The following is a 20,790-nucleotide window of genomic DNA, read 5'->3' as shown; positions in this document are numbered from 1 at the left end:
TGTGTGTGTGTGTGTGTGAGATGTAAAGTACAGCCACTTGTGTGCCAAAACTTGAAGTATTCACACAGTGAGCTGCTTGATTGATGTTTCGCTCTATTCTGACTCACTGTTGGCAATGTATCTGTGTAGATGCTTATACAGACTCATATTAATCTTCATTTCGATGTAAATGAAACATAAAAACAGCAAAAAAAAACTAGTTCAGAGTTCAGGATTAACCCCACTGATGTGTTCAAGTGTTTACTTGGAGGCTGACCAACTTTCTCCTCCATCTTGGACATCTTGGAAGGCGAAACAGAACAAAAAAATCTGTACAATTAAGCCGGCTTTTCTGTGCCTAATCTCCCAGATCACTCAGGTCTGAAGGAAGTAAATTGACTTCCTGGTTTCAGCAGGATACTGGGTTTTGGGTAGCAGCTTATGATTATTGACGCTGACTAATCTGACAATTATTTTCTCAACTAATTATAGATTCTCACAGCCTAAAAACTTGTGCTACTTGACCTGAAGTATAAAATTCAAAGACATTCAGTTTACTTTTATAAATTAGGGCAGACTTATATTCATTATTGATTAATCTGATTGGTCGTTTAGTCGTTTGGTCCATAAAATGTTAGAAAATGGAAATGTGTTACGTCCTTGAATTTCTTGTTTTATTCACAACCCACAGATATTCGGTTTACTGACTTGGAGGTTTAAAGAAACCAGAAAATATTCACATCTGAGAGGATGAAATAAGAACATTTGGAGTTATTTTTACTTAAAAAAACAATCAATTAGCAAATAAACTAGTTGCCATAAATAACATCTTAATGCACTAATTGATTAACCAAGTGATCTGTGAACCTCCATCCCAAGACTTAGCATGTTTATTGATTGATTATTAGCCTGATCTGATCTTCAGCAATTTATAATCATCGGAATCTGTTTGTTTTTGTTGTTGTTGTTTTTCTGATTGCAAATAAGGAATTCGTTTCAATTAATTTTTGTGCTACTTTGGTTGTGATACAGCCGCCCCTCTCTGTCTGTAGCCACCTGTTTCTGGCCTCACTCAATGTCCCGCCCACAACATCGTCTGATTGGTTGAATGTTGAAAAGTTGTATTTTAATCGAACGGATCCTCAAAGGCATTCCAGTGAAGCCTTGTGTTGGAATTTGATTTTTACTGCAAATGTATATTGATTCCAATCATAGGTTATTGCTGTTCTTGATTAGTAATCATCAGTATCCGCCCTGGAAAGAGCGCATCAGCCGATCCCTACTCCTGTCTTTGACGAAGATGGTGAGATGCGAGTAAGATTTGTCAAACAACTGTGTCCAAGATCAAGAATGAATCCAGTTAAATCCAGTTTTCTCTGGGCGGCATGTTTGCTGCCAGTTGTTTGAGAATCTGTTGATTTGCTTTCAGTGTCCTGAGAAGAACTCAGCAAAATGCCAAATCAAAGATGATGATATTCTCCTGAATAACTGATTTCTCTGCAGAGCTCGGCAGGGTGAATCTTTGATATTTAACTTGTGAGGATGGGACCCCGTTCCCTGTTTTTTGATTTAGGCTAAAAAGACAACCGAGCTTTTGCAAAAAAGAAAATCTCACCTTTTGCACCTGAACAAAGCTCACAGTAATTTCATCATCCTGCATGTACAGCTGTCTGTTTGTGTGCCTCGAATGTTTCAATCGCCACAGCTCTGGAGTGTGTACGGCTGCATTGGCACGTGTGTGTGTGTGTGTGTGTGTATTTGGGTGACATTTAAAGACGTGCTCTCCTGTGAAATGGCCGGGGGAGAGGAGGGGGGTGGTGGGGAAGGAAACCCGCTGAATGCCAGTATCAAATTACTGGGCGTCTGTCAGCTGGCACACACGCAGCCACAGAGCTGGCCGAGGCTTTGTAGAAGACTGACGGAAATGAGAATTTATTACAAGCTAATTAAGCTTTTTTTGATAGCATCAGTCTAGACCGCGAGCCCTTTATTTGACAGCATGAGAGATGAGGGGGGTGAAGGAATTCAATCTTGCTCTAAATTAGTCAACATTGCTATCATAACTTGATATCTGCCAGGCGTTAACCCGTGCCAGGCTTTGGCTGGATGGTAGTCAAGTTTGTCGTTTCTGACGAGCTGATTGAGATGTGGACCGTTTCGGTGCGTTTGTCTGTGTCTTCCGGTGACAGAGCCACGCAGAAGGAGGGTAAAATATGGCAGTTTGCACAAAAGAATAATAATTGCAGTTGAGTGAGGGTGACATTGAGGTGTGGGCTGTTATTTGCTCCCTCTGTCACAACTGGGCCGTCTAAAGAGAAGCCTTACAAATGACTATGTGACATGTGGGGGTGATGGAACGCTTTTCCGAGGCCTGAGACAGCAGTACGCTTCCTCTCGTCTGAAGCGGCGTTCAGATTATTATCTCCACGGGCCGAACAAAGATGACGCTGTTCCCTCTCGTATGAAAAAAAAAAAGCAGTGTCTTTTTGTCTCCCACTTTTCTCTTCCCAGGCATTCGAAAGCGATCCGGCGACGTCACGAGCCTTGTTTGCCGCCGGCTGTACAGAGGGGCTTCTGTTCTTTCGAGTTTGCGAACCACCCAAATATTTACATGCGGAATCACAACTGCACAGCATGGGAAGGAAAACATCCAAGGCTTGGGTGCAAAATAGCGGCTTTATTGGCCTCTGTAATCATCCCCGAAGCTTCTTAGTCCCTCTCTCCGTCTCTGGCGCTGTGTTTGTGTGTTTGGCAGGACAGACTTTTGAACCCCCGTGCCTTTGCTGCCTAATGATGAGCAGGGTTGGCTTTGGTTGTGCTGAGGCGTCCGGTGCCAACTCCTAGTGTGAGTTAGATTGGCTAGTCGGAGGCTGGAAGCCTGGCACAGATGTCCCCTTTCAGGAGGACTGAGATCTCACTCCCACACAGAAAACACAGTCCACCCATGCACAGGGATTTACTTTAAACACCCTCGAATCTACATGCCCTCCTTTTAATTTCTTCATGCATGCTGATTCTGCAGAAGTCCTGGAGCTTCATTTATAGTAACAATCAGTTTTATTATTTATAAAACCCTACTTTTGACATGAAATTTAGTCCACAGTCTCCTCAACCATGGCTGTGATCTCATCTAACAAAAAGCCTCATTTCTGCCACATTATATGAGGGCAAGCCAGTAATTGTAAGGCCATGCTTAAGATACAAATGTAGGGTTTCCCTCAGTGTCAGCATCTGGGAATTTTATTGTTGGGGGATGTATTTTTAATGTTTATTAATCATAAACATGCAAGTAGGGCTGCAACTAATGATTATGTTCATCATCTATTAATCTGTTGAATATTATCGTCATTAATCAGTTAAGTCTTTGGTCCATAAAATGTCAGAAAATTCTGATTCACTACGATCTACAGACACAATCTGCACACGTCATTTATTTAACTGCATCATGAACTAACCTGTGATGCAGTGTTTGCCACAGACGCACGCTGATTGGCTGCTATTACAGTGCTTGTTTTCAACAAAAGGGGTGTGTGGTCATGGGTCGTGATGTACGGCTGCTCTCATCCATGGAAAGGCAAAGTCCCTCCCCTTCCTGTGTCCCCCATGGGATGAATTACATGTCACTTTAAAAGTCAAGAAAGTTGCAATTTAATTTCTTTTGTTCTGTACAAGACGGTACATGGTTAGATTCTTTGTAAAATTCGACTATAGTTGTTAACCTACCCTACCTTAATACTGCCATCAGTCTGATGCTGGCCCACGCCATGTCCTCTGTCAAAAAGGACACCTATTCGCCAGTCCCTGTCAAAAGTTATTTGCCACTGGGCCTAACAGTTTGCTTGGGGAAACCTTGAAATTACTGAGCATAACAAGCCTTTGGAAGTAAGGCTTGTTATGCTCAGTGTCGGAAATGATCTCAAGACTGAGTTCAAGTATAAATCTAAGAGGAGTTTTATAAATGAGGCCCCTATTATTCATTTATCTCCCACACACACACAAGCAAACACTCAAAGTCATGCGAGTTCATGGGTGAAAGGGCAGCGGAAGCCTTGTTTAGTGGGTTTCAAGTGCGAGGCAGCTTTATGCTTCCTCATTGTTTGCTTTAAGCACAAGTCTTGAATCTACTTTTAGTGGTTTGTGTTGCTCTCAACTCTCTCTCTTTCTCACACACACACACACAGCATGAGCGAGGCATGGTCGAGGAAAAGAAAGGACAGGAAAGACAGAGGAATCTTTTTTTCCTTTCCTCTTCTGTTTCTTCTAGACCACTGGAGGGTTTGTTCGGCCCGCCACTTGTAATTCCACTCAGAGACAAATGCCTCCATCCTGCGTCTGAGGGGCTTCCTACACACACACACACACACACACACACACACACACGCAGGCAAGCATGGCAAACACACGCAGATCTTTCCGAGCAGTACGGGTTGGCTCACACCACTTCAGAGCTCGTATAAGAACCTTTCTTTTACTTTGACTTGTATTTCATTAGCTCTCCCTTCACTTCCTTTCTCACACATTTGTCATCTCTTTTCTTTTTCTTTATCTGTCTCCTCATCTCTGCTTCTGTCTCCCTCACACACACACCTTGTCTCCCCCCTGTTCTCATCCATTAACATCTCCGTTCTGTTCCTCTGCTTCATCTTTCACTGCCTCTGCTTTTCTTTCCTTTTAACAGCTTTTTCATTTCCTCGCCTTTGTCCTTCCCTCTCTTCCTTCCTCCTTTTTCTCTCACACGCATATCTACACACTCGCACACACTCCTCCCTCTGTCTTTCATTAGCCATGTGCGTGTGTGAGGCTGTCACTGAGCACACAGGGAGAATGGAAAACAGCTCATTTTTCCCCCTTTAATTACGACACCCAATTTGTTTCATGGACAACATGCTGTCGGCAGCTCCTTACACCACTCAAACTGTCATTTACAAGCTTACACACATGTATTTCTTTGCGTGTGTGTATGTGTGTTTACTTCTAGACTCTAAAACCTTTGGACCGAGGTTTAGATGCTAATTGTGTGTCAAGATTTTGGCCACGTGTGTCAGCTTTTAAAGATGAGCAGTCTAAAATCACCCAACTGATTGCCTCGCTCCATTTTTTTTAATCGCTGATTCATATTACCTCAAACCTGGGAAGGTGTGTTCCGCATTTAAAGCTAAATGCTAATTAATTTTTAATTAAATGATCAGAGCTGGCTGTTTCAAATAATTAATCTTTGAAGTTGTACCTAAAACATAACACAAGGGACTATTTTGAACTCAATTTATGTTGCTGTAAATGTCGTCTGAAGTTCACAGAAACATTAACGATTAGTACAGTAAGTGGGTTTCATTCAAATTCTAATTTTCTAAATGTGCCTTAATCATTTCATAGAAATTAGAACGAGTAACACAAGAAATTAATAAGCACTTTAACAATTTTCCTGACTTTTCTGCCAGTTAAAGCGGTTGTGATGATGATACACCTACAGATTATTGGTATTGGACATCAGCTCTTAACTTTCTGCTGGTTTTTTGTGTGTATCTGATTAGATAACAGTTAACCATGGGGCTTAAATATGCATAAACTTTCCAGAGACATAATATTAGTCTATTAAAAATGTTTATCTACTTTTCTCCTGCAGCTCAGAGCATTTACTGTGTAGATAATCTTACTTAACTCTGTTCTGAAGTGTCATTAGGGAGCAACAGTGTCACTCAACAGAAATTTACTATTCAGAAAACTAGGACCATATTAACACTGAAAAGGCTATTTGTTGTGTTATATACTACACAATGATAGTGTCCAGAAATAGCCTGCATTAGTAGTGTGATGCTGGATAATGTCATGTATGACAGCACAGTGCTAAACTGAAATTTCATAGGTTAAATTACAATTAACTGTCCATAAATATATACATTTAAAAGCGAACCCTAAATTTAAAATATTAACATTAATTTGGAGTCATTTTCTGGTCACTTGGTGGATGTTCACACTTCTTTTAGCTCTGTTTTTGGTCTCCACCAACTCCTAAGGAAAATAGCTGCTAGCTAAAGAATGTTCCATGCTCGGTAGGTTATGGACAGTTGGATTATCTGAGTTTTGCTGAAAACAGCTGCCTGCTGTGGCTAGAAACAAGGTTAGAAAGCAGTGAAGTGAACTAAAGCAATAAATATATAAGCCTTCAAACCAAAACTGTTGGCAAAAAGATGCAAAAACGCTTTATAGTGCTGCGAGGAACCACAGAGTTGGATGAACGTTCTCTGCGGAGTTATTGCATCACACATAGGGTTGTCATTTGATCAAATATAAAAGTAAAAATATGAATTTCTGCAGCTTTTTAGGGTGTTTTGTGCTAGCATTATGATTAGCATAAAGTTTAGGGTTTTGAGTGAAAGCTGTGCTGCCTTGTAAGACAAAAATGTATGTGCGCATATGCATCCATTTGTGCATCTGTGCTTGTGTGTACAAGTGTTGGCTTTGGATCTACATTAGCAGCGCTGTGCTCAGGCACGAGGCCAAGGCAGGAAGTGGGACAGTGTTCAGCTTCCTTTGATTGGCAGCACTTCTTTGGCGAAGCAGGATCAAGTGCCATCGACTTGGTCTTTCACGACGAGTCTGGCCTTTTTCTCTCGCTTCCTTTGCCTCCTTTCTCTGGCTTCCCCTGCCTTCTGTTCTGCCTCTCAGCGCGGCACAATAGAGGGCATTAAAATCACAATAGAATTTTTTTCCCCCTGTAACCTTGACAAAGCCTGACGTTGTAATGAAAGTCTGTGAAAGGAGAAATGATCACTGGTCTCTAATCCCTCATCTGCGCGCGTGTCGATTCGGCAGTTCAACCCCAACTTGTGGATTTATGTCTCTACCTCCGTTATGTGGTATCCCTCTTTCTCTCTTGTATGATGTCACTATACACTCATACGCACACCTTTACACACCAACTCATCTGTCTCACAGTTGCATGTCACGGTTGTTAAAAACCTAGCTATTTTGGATGTTTTTCATTAGTTTACTCCCTGTGTGTGTGTGTGTGTGTGTGTGTGTGTGTGTGTGTGTGTGTGTGTGTGTATAGTCAAGCCCGCCTGGTGTATTGTGTGTGCACTAATCCCTGTTAAGATATTCACGGCAGCTAATCTGTTTAATTACACTACAAATTAAGGATATTTACTGTTCCAAGACTTTTATGCGACACCCGCCTTAATCAGGGCCTTAATCTGTCTGGCAATGTGTGAGTGTGTATTACTCTGTGTGTGAGCATGAGTGTGAGTGTGTGTGTGATTGATACTCTGTATGCTTAGGCGTGTGCGCCTTTGTGTCTATCAGGCTATTTCTGCCAGAGTCTGCCTGTATCTCCCTGTTTTAATTCTCTTTCTGAATATTTGCCCACAATGAAAAAAGAAAAAATAACAAGAGATTATTGTATTTTTCCGGTTGTCGTCATGGCAGAGGAAGGCAAAGTTTACAAGGATTAAGATGTAATATCAGTGAGATGTTGTTGTAGTATTTTAAGGACACAAACCCAGTATCATTCCCCGCAATTGAGACTCGTGTTCAGCTAATTCTACAAGATTAAAACGGTGTTAAAAACATGGAAACATGCTGTGTTCACTTTCAAGGGCAAAATAATGAAAGTAGACTACTGCAGCCAAGTGTGCATGTGCACATACAGTGCAGCATGTGTGTGAATGTGTACTTTAATTGAATGTAATCCTTGTAACATTGCTACATTTGTCAGTTCCTCTAGGAGGCTTTTGTGTGTATTTTGCCTGGATTATTCAACAAAATTTGCAAGGAAAATATTTCCGCTTTTAAAGGAGCAATATGTAACAATTGCCTGTCCAAAAATAAGATGGCTGAAGGCTGTAGGAGCACTGCAGGAGCGCAAGACGAGTGCATCATTTTAAATTGAAAATAACAAGCGATGCCGAGTCCTACACTGGAAGCTGAGCAGCTGTTTTTCACTGTCAGCTGTCAGTGTAAAGTTAAGCCCGTTGTCCTAAAGACAAAAGCCCATTGCTCTGAAAATACACACTGTTGAGCTCGAGTTCAGTGACTGCCTGTTTTACTGCCTCCAACTCTAACTTTTTGCTCAGTTTATAAAGTTATAAACATTTATTCCTTCTAAAGGATTTTTAATGATTTGTCACTACTCATGAGCAGACACTTAATCATTCAGCGAACATTCAGCATTAATTTGAACTTTAATTAATGAGAAATGTGAAACAGTTACAGGCCAGAATAGAAATTTCAAAGAAGGACGCTGCGGCTGTAACGTTCTTGTCAGAGTATTTCAGCCTTGCATGTTTCCTTAATCTCTGATGGCATATCATGAAAACAAACATAAATTCAAATTATAGTAAGAACAAGTTCAGGAATCTCTCTCTTGTTCAATCTGAAAACACACCCTTTGCTACAGTTTCTGGCCTGAACAGCATGTTTCCTCTGAACAGTGTGCAGCAGCGTTTTGCTGGTTTGGTGGCTGTGTCAGAGATGTTACCCAATCAGCAGGGTGTTTAATGCACCACAGTTTCTGTTTATATTTTGCTGTGTTTTGTCAGGGGCGATCGTGGTCCTGCTTATGGGCAAAGCAGAAAGTTGGATACATCTCTGCGAGCTCTAAATGTAGTCTGTAAGGCAAACCCTTGTCCTTCCTTCCAAGGTGTGTAGTGCTGCCAAGAAACCAAATCATTTTGAGCATCAGAAAGGTTCACTTTTGGTAAAAGAAAAAGAAAAAAACAGATGACTTAAAGCACATTCTCCGGGTAAGCACTGCATGATAAGATGAATTCTGGGAAAAATCAATTCTTTTTGCATATGAGGAAGTTTGTTTTTTTGAAATCGAGGCTTAATTTTTAATTTGACTTCAGCTCTTCAAGTGGATCTGAATTGGGATGCTTTTATGTGCAAAACTACAGTGAAAATTGGCAGAAAAAAATTTTGGATGGAAAATTGCAAGGAGGGTGGGTGTCATTAGGATGTTATTGATACCAATATAAATATTGATACTGTTTATCAATACCAATACTTATTAAATTAGCTAAACTAATACTACTAAATTGGTGCAAAAAAATAAAGACATGACAAGGAAAGATGTTAAAAGATTCAACAGCTATTTTCATCTGTTTTTTTAAGAAGTAACAAGTCAAATTGTTTCCAGAATGACTGCAGCATGCACAAAATTTTGTGCATATTAGTTACAGGTTTCAGTGTGTTTAGGTACAAAGCCATGTATACTGTATGAGCTGGAGGTTGTGTGTGTGTGTATATATATGCCTGAGCGTGTGTGTGTTCAGATGGGGCACGTTGTCCTTTTTAAACGGCCCCTTCTGCGATGGTGACCTGTAATAAATGAGTGGGCGCGAGAAAGTGGCAGCCGTGACAGCTGACTGGGGAGGAAGGGAATAGAGAGAGGGGGAAGAGAAAAGGTGGAGGTGTGTGCGCGTGGAGGAGAGCGGGAAGACAAAGCGCGACGAAGAGATGGAAAGTCTCTGAGGACAGATAAGGAGGGAGCATGAGAGGATGAGGGGAAGACAATGGAGAGGGCGATAGTGAGGGATTGTGGGTCGGACAGAGTGGAACAATACCTTTGACCAGAGGTGGAGACTCTTACTTGTTCTTCTCATCCTCATTACCCCCCACCTTCCTGCTTTTTTTTTTTGTCTCTCTGAAGTCACCTTGCAGTCCAGTAGAAATATGGCCGCTCCTTCGGCTGCTTTAAAGGTACATAAAACTCGTGGAGGAGAAAACCTTGGCCAGGCTTTGCTGTTATTGTGTGTGAGTGTGTGTGTGCGTGTGTGTGTGAAGGTGAGTCACCTTCAGCGCCAAGAAAGATGAGAGAGCGCTGGATAGAGTGCACTTATAAGAATCTGTTTGTGCATTTCTATGGTTTTGTGCATCGCCTCATTAATTTGTCTGCAGCTGAGAGGCGAAAACACACACTCTTGGACGCACACACACCCGAGTGCTCCCCTGCGTCGTACCTTAACCAGTTGCTCCGCGGCAAAACACCATCGCTGTTGGCAAGGTGAAAGTGAGCTGATGGCGGGTCATTTGCAAGATGGGAGACAGAGACAGAGAGAGAGAAAGCAGGAGAGGTGGTCTAATTTCAGCTGAGAAAGGAAGGGATGGTGTGTGTGTGTGTGTAGGTACAGTATGTGTGTGAGTGTGTCCAGCAGAGGTTAAGGTGGAGTGAGAGAGACAGTGTGTTGTCTCAGAGGAGTACAGCTATCACCGCTGCTGAACACTCCAATTAATCAGCCTGGGCCACACACACAGGCACTCACTGTGTGTGTGTGCATGCACTTGTGTATTTATTAAGTGTCTATTGTGTGATTGTGAAGTGTGTCAAGATCTATATTTGCATCAGTTTGATGCAATATCACACACACACTCTTGCAGGGCCTTGTTTTGTCTTGTCTCCATGGATAATGCTAATGGGGTCACACATGTCTTGGTTGTATCAAAAGACAAGAGAAAGATGAAGAACAAATACCGTATGTGTGTGTGGGCTTATGTTTGTTCTTAACCGCAGTTCCTTAGAATAAAATTGCATAAATCTAATTAGCATTGGCAAATAAATATTGGTTTGTAGGGTATTGTCAAGTGGATTATGCACAGATCTACAAACTGTTCTCTGCCAAAATAAAGTGTTGCCACTAAACATCTGCATTTACAAGCATTCCAGAGATATTACCTTCACAAGAATAAGGTCACAGCGATTTTAACCTTTGACAACCAAAATCTAATCAGTGCAGTCTTGAGTCCAAGTGGATATTTGTACCAAATTGGAAGAAATTCCTTCTAAGTGTTCCTGAGATATCACCTTCACAAGAATAAGATAACTTGAAAACATAATGATTCTGGCCACAGCTGTAGCTGGTGTGGCGGCATAAAAAAAAGAAGGGTTTTTCAAGGTTTTTCAAAAATTGTAAATCACAGAGGTCCTTCTTCTCTACAGCGTACACCTGGTGGGGATAATAATATGTTACCTGAGTAACATAAAATAATAACCACAATTTTCATTAAAAAGTAAAGCCAAAGTTCTCAAATGTAAAATACAGTCTAAACACAAGTAACCATTTACATGGACCCCAGGAAGCGTAGCTGTTGCATTGTAACAGCTAAAGGAGATCCAAATAAAAAGTAAACCATATAATAACTTAAATTCATGAACTAATCTAAGGATATGTAGAAAGATTACAAATTTGAGATATCCTAACAGACCACATAAGATTCACGTTCTTTCTTTATTGGACCTGGCCTGGACAATAAAAGCAAAAACAGCCTTTCATAACCGTACATAAAAACATTTCATGATCTGATGCCCAAATCTGCAAGTCAGCCTTTTGATGCAATTGTCGACTGTTGAGTCCAACATTGGGTTGACTTTTTTCTTGTTTAATTTAACTTGTATTCGTTATCACAGTTGTAACTGATTGACATTTTTGACGATTTAACAACTTTTCAATTATTCAAAGAGGCCATTGTTTCAGCACATGAAGACCTGCACCATAATTTGCGGTATGAGAGCAAAACAAGAGAGAAAATAGAATATAAAATAGCGATCAAAGCAAATTCATTCAAATCAAACCAAATTGATATTAAAATACTTGAAATGTCTCTATGTTGCCAGTTCCCAGGTTCATTCCAAGTCCATTAAATTCCAGAGTGGCTGCATGTATTCATGTGTTTTCCTGCTGATAAGCCCTGTGAGAAAATACCGAGCGAGTATGAAAGACAGACAGAGAGACATTCAGAAAGCGGGAGATAAATACAGGGACTGATAGAGTCGAAAAAGAGACGCGTGGTCTCATCGTCCGGTGTTACAGACAGCGCTTCATGCCGTCACGCCGCTGCCCTCTGCGAGCCCGTGTTCCGCTTGAAAATGAAATTCTCAAAAGGCTTTCACTCCCTTGAAATCATGTTTCAACCGCGGGGCAGTGGGGCATACAAACAGGTTCACTCACAAAACTCATTGTTGTGGTCTGTCATAGCTTTTTGTGCCGGATTATAGGCTGCTTTTAGAGGTTTTTTTCCAGCCGAGAAAACACTATAAATCCAATTAGGTAAAAAATAAGACCCTGCTCATCAGTCGGTATTTGTAAAACGGGAGAGAAATGTGTCTTATTTGTTGTCTTTGTGGGTTCTTCTGGGGATTTGCAGACTTTTCAAAGCCTGTTATAACCCTGTGCAGCAGCTTGTTGCACAAACTGCGTGTAAATTCAAACTGAGCTTAGCTATAACCTCAATTATAACTACTAAAATAAATGCAGTTGACCCCAGAGATCAGCTGCATCATTACAAGTAACAACTAAATAGTTACAAGTGCCCCTACACTCAGAATCCAAGTGGATATTGAAGATATTCCCTCAAAGTGTTCCTAAAGTAAAGCATTTACAACCGTGGGATCAACATAGAATATAGTGACCTTTGACCACCAAAACCTGGTTGTTTCATCCTTGAGTGCAAGTGGTCATCTGTGCCATTTAGGAAGAAATTCCCTCAAGGCATTCTTTGGAAATAATGTTCACCACAGTGGGATGATCCGAAAGCCTTTTTGAATCCAGGGTGGGAATGGCGAACCCCGCCACTAACTGAATATTGGTACATTTAAGGGTTAACTTTTTGAAAACATGCAGACCATAAATAGGCTTTGGTTTCATAAAATATTAAGGATTATAACTGTTAACAGATGAACATTTCTTTAAATAGAATTTCAGCCATTTCACTGGCCATCAGGATTCCCAGGGCGACAACACAGCCAAGCAATTTCTATCACAGCTACTTCACTCAGACAAAATGTCATGGTTTGACTGAGCTAGCAAGCAGAGACTCGGTGCAAAAACATTTTTTTTCTCTTAAGTGAAGATAAGACGGCGAGAGAGAGAGTTGTTGTAGTGCCAGACAGAGAATATGCACACACACACACACACCTTCACACATACACCGACAGGCTAAGCAGCACAGAAATTACACTGACATGAAATATGGCGAGGGGAAAGATGTGCAGTTTGTCCTACATAGGAACATATTAGATACACGGACACTCAACGCAAGCAGTCATATTTCATTTCCAGTTTCCATTTCCTTTTGGGGGACATGATATCTACCTGCAGCGCATGTGACACGGGCGTACAGTAAGCACACACACGTAGAGGCAGAGGAACAGAGATAACAAGGATAACAGACAAAGAGATCTCGACAACAAGAAAGCAAGCGTGATGTGTGTTCTTCCAGAGTGAATTACCAGAAAAAGGCCAGCAAGCAGAAGAAGTACGAAAAAAAAAAAAAAAAGGCAGAGGTGAGAGGAAGGGAAACAGTTGCAGCCCTGTGGGCTACCCAGACAGAAAGAGGAGGAAGTGTGGCTATTTGCCTTTTCTTCTTCTCCCACCATCTGCCTCCGCGATTCTCTCATTTACTTAATTAGAGTGCTGCGTCTCAAGGCCGCTGCTCCCAAATGACATCAGCAGCGCGTGTGTGTGCGACTAAGCGTGCGTGCGCATACCTCAGGCGTGCATGAGCAGCGTGTTTGTTAATGGTGTGTGTGTGTGTGTACTCGTGTTCACGTTTGGAGGGCTAACCTAAAGCTGCTCCTGTTCAGAACAGGGAAAGCAGGTGATTGCAGCACCCACTTCCATCAACAAAATCTGGTATTATAGTAAAAAAAAAAAAAGAGCAGTGACCTGTATTTGACCATTTCAGATTTCCTCTAACATTTCACACATTTTAAAGACTTTAAGCTCTCCTAAGCTTTTCATAATTATTTATCCTGATCTACTCTAATCTCGACTTATCACGGATTTCAAATAACACTGTTTTGTTCCTGGATATTCTTACATTGACTTTGTCATCTTGCAATGTGTTGCTCTTCTTTATGTTGCTGATAACAGACAACATCTTTGAGGGATAGTAAAGATTATTTGAAGTGGAGTTGTATGAGGTTCTTATGAATGTATTATCTGCAGCAGATGGAGCTGGGAAGCTAAGCTGTGGACGAGGTCAACAACAAAAGGTTATTTTTAGTCACTTAATAGAAGGTCCACGTAAAAAATCTAAATCACTTTAAGTGTGTGCTATATTTAGAATATTTTCACTGCCTTACTTTGCTGTCAGACAGTCTTTTCTGGCAGGAAACAGCTGTTACCCCTCTCTCCAAACCAAACAAACTCAATTGGCGAAGTTATTTTACCTCACTGAACGAGGGAGTTGCTGGTTTATCACTGCCTTGATCTCTTAGTTTGTGTTATTGTGCGACTTAAGTGAATCCAAATGATCCTTTTTAAAATACAGAAGTCACACCATAGCAGAACAGATTGGGGCACTTGTAAATCAGAGACTCCTGTGTTCTGTGAAGTGAAATGACTGATTTTGCCTAGGGAGTCTGGCTGGTTTGGAGAGAGCAATATTTGGCTTGTTAATCGGCAGTTTTCCTGTCAGACAAAGCTGTCCAACGGTAACGCAAAGCAGAGGAAATATCCTAACTGTAGCATACACTTGAACTGATATTGATTTTCTTTGGGCGGGCTTTTTTAAGTGGCTAAAATACCTTTTGTTGCTGACCCTGGTCACAGCAGTTCATTGCTTAGCTTCTGTGCTGGTGCCCCCTCTTCTTCTCTTAACTGACAGCATGCCAACTACTGTCAAATAATCTGAATATCCCATTGATGCAGCAGTGAAAAAGTAAGAAAAAAAACATTATGTTTACTTATTAGCAAATACATGCCCTGTGGCCAGTCCACCTTTGGAACTAACTGGATTGAATGGGGGCAAAATAAATCCCTGCTCTCTCAGAAGACTGGAGGCTGTCATTCCAGCAGATTATCGCCTACAGTTTTGAAGTATTGGTCTAATTTTGGGGTGTTCACATACAATTATGTGTACTTTCTGCCACTAAGTTCCCTTTGTCCCTTCCATCCGATTACCTCCCATTCACCTTAGCTGATGTCAACGGAACTGACAGCTCCTGTTCCCCTGCAAAGTTCTCCTGTCTAAAAGTGAGTTCACATCTGCACGGTCAGCCAATAGACACACATCAAATGCCTTCACAGACTACATTTTTTACAGCTGAAATACCAGACTAGACATTGTTACATCACTCATATACACTGTTAACAGTCTGTGATCCTTTGCCTTGTTTTGGTATCGAGTGTGAGGCAGCTTCATTGAGTCTGGCTGAGCATTTATCCAAGGAAACTTCATTAGTCTTAATAAACAATGTTGACATAAATGAAATTTAGTGTGCAGGTACAGGACAGTATGGGTATTTGCCCAAAGCTGAAAGTAATGCGTGACTCGTCTGTCACTTTAATTCATGCACCCTTTGGTTGTTTTATTGTCTCTGGCCCCGTTTACACCTGGTAATAACATGCGTCTAAGGTGATCAAATCACAAGTGAACAGCTCTTATACAGGTTTACACCTGGCATTACAATACATCTCACTTCCCCGCTAAACACATACATCAACAGTGGACAACATGCTGGGGGACAAACACACATAATGTTAGATACACAAAGAAAAATAATGTATAACATTTACAGAATTTACATGAAGAATTTTTTCATTGCCAGAATTGTAAAAAGTTTGGAAAGTTTCTCTGAACTGACTCAGCCGAACAACTCAAAAACTTTTATTGAAGGACAGTTAGAGACTTTCTCCATGGGCAGCAAAGAAAGTAAAATTTGACACGTTTGCTATCTGAAACTGTTGTCTTCTTTTATTGAGTTTAAGTGTAATGGTGAAATCAGGTGAAACTGTGTGTTCAAACACTTGGCTGCTGAAGGTTGGCAGGAAGGAGACAGACACACAGACGTAAGCTGACACAATGTTTTTAACACAGAAAGAAACAACCCGATGTATTGCATTTAATGCAGGATGGTTTAAGAATTTGCTGTAGTCGTTTTGCAAAGTTTATTTCGTTTCTCCTCAAACATTCATTTTCATCATAGTGAACCAAATGGAAATCTTACAATATCTTGTTCCACTCAAGGTTTCTGGCTCTTAAAAGGAAGTTTTTCTTCATCGCTGTCGCCTTCATACTTGGTCGGCCTATTTGGTTTAAACCTGCTCTATATGAATAGTAACCTGACATAACTTCTGTTTGGATTTTGGCTTGCATAAACTTGACTGGAGCAGATGAGGTTGTCCGTCTCGTGGCCCAGACCACCTCTGAATGTGGTCTAAGTGATCAGATCTCAATGCATCTTAGGTGCACACCCGTACTTAGTGCTGTCCACTGACCAGACCACCCGAGACGCATATTAATGACAGGTGTAAACGGGGCTTCTGTCCACTCTACTCTATAAATAGGAATATATTTAGACTTGAGTATCTTCAGCAATTTCTTTTCAAAGAATTACACTGACAGTTGGTGGAAAAGCCTTGAAAAACAACTTCACACCATTGTGCAACTCTACTCTCTCTAATAAATTCCTATTAGATTGCTTCTTGCAACCAAGGTGACCCTCTACAGTTTAAATGAGCAAAAACATGGACATTTAAACTAGAATTGCAATGAAAATAAACCCGCATTGCAGGATTTATAGCCTTTTTTTAGTGTAGCTGCGTTTAGGGAAGAGCATCCATCATATCTGTGATAGAGGACACTGACTGGCTGATATCTGATATTTAATAAAAGGCCAATGTCTGCGAGATAAAATGGCAAACCAGTATGTCTAAGCTTATATAGTGTGACTGTTGGGGGTTTTATATAGCTAACTGCGTGACTACTTTTCTTGCAGAATTGTGCAGGAAAAAGGTTATTTTCTCATTCAGTATATATTGTTGATATAGTAATCAACAATGAAATCTTTATTGTAATTATGCAAACGAGCAAATATGTATCTGACCAATCACAATGCTTGGCTAAAATTGCTGATTGTATACTGATTGTTGGTCACAGTTGGGGTTCCGTTCTTGAACCGACAATAGTAGCGAGTCGCCAAACAGTCGTCTCTGCTGCATTCAAGTGATTTCTCAAGTGCAGCAAGGAAAGCAGACATAATCAATTGTTGTCTTGAGTGCTGCTGCCACTTTTGAGATTGTAATCATGCTTTGGCACTCGTTTAGAGGAGCGATCCAAGTGCGCACACACACACACACACACAGGATGCAGTCCTGCTCGGGCTGGCGTGGGATGGACAAGACTGTAAGCTGCCACTCACTCCCCCTCTCCCCTCTGTGTCTTCTGACGGGTATCAGCTCCCGCATCTCTCCGTCTCCGCTTCATCCGCCTGGAAGTTTTTTTTTGACTGGCATGAGCAGAGGAAGAGAGGGGAGGGAAAGTCAGCAGTGCCGAAAGCTGACATGGCATTCTAAGTTTGTAACTGTGCTGTGTTGCTGTTTCGCAGCGCGGCGCTTCCAGGCTGAGCGCTCTTTGTTGTGCGACATCAAACATATAAGAAACCACATTCGCGCTCCTTTATTCCCCTCGCGAACAAGTTCAACTCTGCAGCTCCTTCAACCATATACATGCCACAGGAGACCGCATAAACCTTCATTCAAGGCAAATGGGGGGGAAAAAGGAAAAAAGTCTTCTAGGGAAACATTATGAGGGTGTTAAATTTCTGCCACACATCCAAACCATTTAACATTTGAACTTAATGAAGGCCTTTTATCACCTCTGAGAGCCGCTATGGTTTGTTTTCCCCCCTCCGATTTATATTCCTGCAAAAGAAGCAACTTCCCCACAGCCCACGTCAGAGTTTTTCTATCTGGAGCAGTCCACTATCGCAGCTATCCTGAAAGTAAATGTAGTAGAAAGGGCGGAGAGAGGAAAGCGCTAACGAAGCTTTGTAAGAAAAGATGGTGATGCAAGGCCCCCAGTTTTATCAGTGGGAGGGCTGCGGTAATCGGCTATCTAGGGGAGCGAGGCGGCGGGGGGTCCCTAGTTATCAAGACAGCTTTGGAGACTCGCAGAGAACCTGCAACAATGGAGAAGAAAGTGTGTGAGAGTGTGTGTGTGTGTGTGTGTGTGTGTGGAAACAGACAGTAAAAGTGAGATAACCTCCAGTTTTTAAACTTCTTTTCTTTCTTGTTTAAAAGTCATTGCTGCTCTGGGAGGAGAAATGAAGTAATTAATTATTTTGACATGCAGTGTTTGCTCACAGCCAGTCAGGTTTTTGTAGATGAAATCAAAGTTAATTTTTCAGTAATGAATGCCTTTTTGACACCAAAATGGAGACAAGGTTTCAAGAGCTTTCGCCACATGGTAAAAAAGAGGAGAAACTGTGCACTTTTTTTTTTCAGAGCATCTGGTGCTGCTTCAGTTTGACATTGCAAATGAAAAAGTTCATTTTTGTGTTTTATAAATGGCTGGTTTATTATATGGACATTTATTGAACAATGTGAAAGGAGCAGAGAGTAGCACCATTAAAGGGATAGTTCAGATCTTTTGGAGTGGGATTGTTCAAAGTGCAACGTGCCAACAAAGTGCCAAACATCATCTACTGTAGGGTAACTCATACTCATAAAACCTCACTATACTGGATTGTAATGGAGATATTATTTAGCGCTTATCTGCAACTTGCTTTCCAAATGAATTATTTGTTTTAATCTGTGTCAGATGTCAATTTTGTCCAGCCCGAGTGACGTCTTAATACTGCTTGTTTTAAGACATCACTCGGCACTAAAGACACAGAAAAGCCATAAATTTAAGGGATGTGCTGGCATCTTTGCCAGCAAGATGTTAACTAATTTTGTGTTGATAAACTAATCATTTAATCACCCTCGATCTTCGTGTTCAATATGTCCCAAACAGTCATAACTTTGGTATGAAATAGCTAACTTTTTTTATGAACTTAAGAGCTATGAGGAGACAATAGTGGGTATAGAAGTAGTGTATTAAGAAAGCAGGTCTCTTCAGTCTGTGAACAAATGACTCCACTTGACACTTTGGAATTGTGTGCAGTGAAAGTCCAAGTTTGGTTAGGTTTAGGCAGCAAAACTGCTTCAAAAATAAATACGTTTTGGGAGTCACATGATGTGTAATAAACCCTTCCTTGCGCTTGTTTGACCCATCTATCCAACCATCCATATAATGTGCTTTCCCGCTCTTTATACTTCATCACCTGACATTTATTTGGTATGAATGGCATTTGGACGCACCTTCTCTCCAAAGAAACTGATGGGAAGAATCTGCATATTACCTGCATGCAAAATTGCACTTTGGCATATGCAGTGCATGAACTTTTAAAGTCTAAAGTCATGTTCTTTGTATGCAGATTGTGGCACTGCAGAGGGATGTGCTGCAGGAGCGCTTTGAGACGTGACACTTTGATAAATTTTTTTATCCGTTGGAAACCATTGTAAATGCTGTGAATCCTGCAGTGAATTAACAAGCTCCAAACTTTTCAGAAACATGATATGAATATATTTGTGGGAGTATTCCTTTACAAGAGAGCGCCTGATGATTATATAGAGCCACCTGATTAGTTTGAAGAAAAACAAAAACATTACATTACATTGTGTTGTTTGCAGTTCCTTGCCCTTTATGTAAATGATGATGTGCTTGTGTTTATACATGAGGCATTTGGAGGCTGTTTGTACATATATATCACAGACTCATAATTTACTACACAGAGGCACAAATTAAAACTAATCATCACATTAACACTGAGTATATAAACTGCATTCAGTAACAGACTGCAGCTGCATTCCTATCACCTCAGACTCACAAACGCCTCTCTTTCAGTCGCTTCCACACTCGGAGGCGATGAGAGTACAACACCGATATAAAACTATACAGGCGCATAAAACACTTACTGCTCATTTCCCTGTGTGTGCCTGTATAATGAGCATCTGTGCTTTTTTTATGTAACGTTATTACCTTTAACAGCGCACCTGTCTGTTCTGCGCCTCAGATAAAGAACGGAGATTTGCTTTTTTTGGAAGCCCTTTTAAATGCCAGCCGGCAATGGGCTTGGTGGGTAGTTAGCAAAAGGAGGACCGACACACACACACGCACACACTTGCACAACAGAAAACATTCTGTTGGGGAGAATAGTGCTGCTAATTAGTGGAATTAGCCACAGATCAAAAGGTTCAATTAAAAAGTGGTGTTGTAGCGTGGAGGCAGCGGGCCTCATTTGCATCACAACACATGTTCAGTGCGGACGAGGAAGTCTGATGGATGGATGGACAGACAGAGGGACGCTACAATATGGCATGCACCTCGCAGGCATGCAGTGAATCGCTGAAACAGACAACATATTACCTATTGTAAATATATAGTAGACAACCAGGTTAGAGGGGCGGCTTACCCAAATTACCTATGCATAAAATTGTTTTCTGCTGCCAACCCAATACAATGGACCTTTCCAAGAAAAATGTCCCATCACAAAGCCCATGACAAAGCCCATGACGTGAACAGTTTTCATTGGAACTACAACACTGAGTCAAATAAAGCTAGATACCACTAGGACTGAGTGAGAAATATGTACACAGCCTAATTCGGATGAACTGGCCCTTTAAATTGATTCTCAGTTTCATAAATGGACTAGTAAGCTTGCCAAATATATTAAAGTATTAATATTTTTTTCACAATACTAACATTAAGTAGTATCAAAAATACAGAAGCAAAAAAAAGATCTGAGAGCTCATTCAAGACCTCAGTTCAGTTCATTTTTTTGTCCTGCCTGAAAATTTGTCTTGCAGTAAAACCAGACACCGTTGAGTGACTTTTTCTGTACCATCACCGGTTGTTAACAAAAGAAAAAAAAAAACTTTTGTGCCAAGATTTGTTTTTCTTTTAACCATGGTATCAAAAGAGGTATTGTTAAGTATTGTATTGAAGTTTAAAAATCTGGTATTGTGATGACTTTTTTGACTGCGATGT

The 20,790-nt window shown here is 41.0% G+C and overlaps 1 protein-coding gene across 5 annotated transcripts in view; it reads left to right on the top strand.

Moving 5' to 3' along the window:
* LOC146304607 (receptor tyrosine-protein kinase erbB-4-like) overlaps positions 1–20,790 on the top strand; it is a 319,877-nt gene that overhangs the window by 2,299 nt on the left and 296,788 nt on the right. The window lies entirely within an intron of this gene.

Source organism: Lutjanus erythropterus, chromosome 24, assembly GCF_056507025.1.
Source record: "Lutjanus erythropterus isolate fLutEry1 chromosome 24, fLutEry1.hap2, whole genome shotgun sequence".
Classification (NCBI taxonomy): Eukaryota; Metazoa; Chordata; class Actinopteri; order Lutjaniformes; family Lutjanidae; genus Lutjanus; species Lutjanus erythropterus.
This window is presented reverse-complemented; position numbering and strand designations above follow the sequence as displayed.